Here is a 1965-nt window from a genome sequence, read left to right as displayed (position 1 = left end):
CATACGCTGCCTCTGAGGCGGCGTATAACAATCCACCCGATCATGTATGATTGGGCTGATTGACACCTCTTGCTAGCGGCCAATAGGCCGCGAATCTGCAGGGGGAGGAATTGCACCAACAGTTCACAAGAACTGCTGGTGCAATGATAAATGCCAACAGCGTATGCTGTCAGCATTTATCGATGTGCGGCCTACATGGTTCGCTATAGCGGATCATTTCCGTCTGCACATATATAAATATACCCCTCAGACTGGATTGGGTACACATCCCATGACCCTGCAACATGCTCAGCCCTGGGTGCTCAATGGCACTCACAGGAAGCTGTGCTGTACCCAGAGTCACAAACAGTTAACTCCAGACAGGTCTGGGTGCAAGAACCATAGGGAAAATTATAAAACAAATTAATACAGCACAGAGAGAAAGTCCAGCACTCACTTACAAGCTCTCAGCTAAGAAAAAAAGCAAAAATTGAAGGGTTAGTCACCGCATCTGGCCAAATGGGACAAGCAACAGGTACTACGTCAAGGTCCCTTCCAAAACTTGGGTCCCTAAAACAGCCACACAATGCAAGCTCTCAATCCAACAAACTGGGAACAAGTGACAGGTGCACAGGCTTATGTAATCACCCTACACATATACAAAACATGGAAGGGAACTCCATTTTTGCTTTTTTTAATCTTAGCTGAGAGCTTGTAAGTGAGCACTGGACTTTCTCTGTGTGTTGTATTAATTTGTTTTGTAATTTTTCCTATGGGTCTTGCACCTAGACCTGTCTGGGGTTAACTGCCTGTGACTCTGGGGACAGCATAGCTTCCTGTGAGTGCCATTGAGCACCCAGGGCTGAGCATGTTGCAGGGTCATGGGATGTTTACCCAGTCTAGGGTGATTACATAAGCCTGTGCACCCTTCACTTGTTCTTAGTTTATTGGATTGAGAGCTTGCATTAGGGACCCAGGTTTTTGGAAGGGACCTTGACGTGGTACCTGGGCTTGTCCCATTTGGCCAAATGTGGTAACTAACCCTTCCATTTTTTCTTCTAATCTTGTAAGTGAGTGCTGGACTTTCTCTGTGTGTTGTATGTATGTATATATATATATATATATATATATATATATATATATATATATATATATATATATATATATATATATATATATATATATATATTTTTATATGTATGTACATACGTATGTATGTATGTATGCATGTATATGTGTATGTATGTATTTACAGACATATATACACATATAAACATGTATATATAGGTATAGATGTATATTGTACCAAAAAAACATTAAATATATGTAGAAATATGTATTTATGAATAAATATAATATTTTCTGCTAAGTGAAGAACATTGGAATGTTAAATATTAATATTTTCATGTCAGGTTAGCACACTTGAGAATATGTGTGGGGTTTTCGAACGAGTAGGGTGTTAGGTTTTCCCCCCACTTTTTTTTCTCCACTGACTTCTATGGGGTAATATGTTAATGCACTCACAATATTCTAAGTTCAGCTTAGAATTATTCTTAATTCAGCGAGCGACAACTTTTTACTTTCAACTTGTAATACAAGAGCCACCCGACAGGCGCAAACAGCGTACTTCTAGTGGATTTAGAGCATAAGCGGCAGCGTTAAATACCGCTCCACTTGTAATCCAGCCCTTAATTGTTATAAAGCAATACTTTCTTCCTTTCATTATTTATCAACCAATAAAATATTTTTTTGGGATTCTTTTTTAAACAATAAAACAATGTTGCAATCATATTTTCTAATGTTTCAATAGAGCGATGGGCACTGAACCTAAAAATATAAATGAAATACATATATATTCTTAAAATCCAATTATAATAATAATGTTTATAAAATAACAATATAATAATGAAAATGTAAATTATTTTAATAAAATGTACCCCCTCAACATAATGTACTTTTCTTGAAAAGAAAATAATACATCAAGAA

This window comes from Bombina bombina, chromosome 4, assembly GCF_027579735.1.
Source record: "Bombina bombina isolate aBomBom1 chromosome 4, aBomBom1.pri, whole genome shotgun sequence".
Lineage (NCBI taxonomy): Eukaryota > Metazoa > Chordata > Amphibia > Anura > Bombinatoridae > Bombina > Bombina bombina.
Note: the sequence above shows the minus strand (reverse complement) of the source record.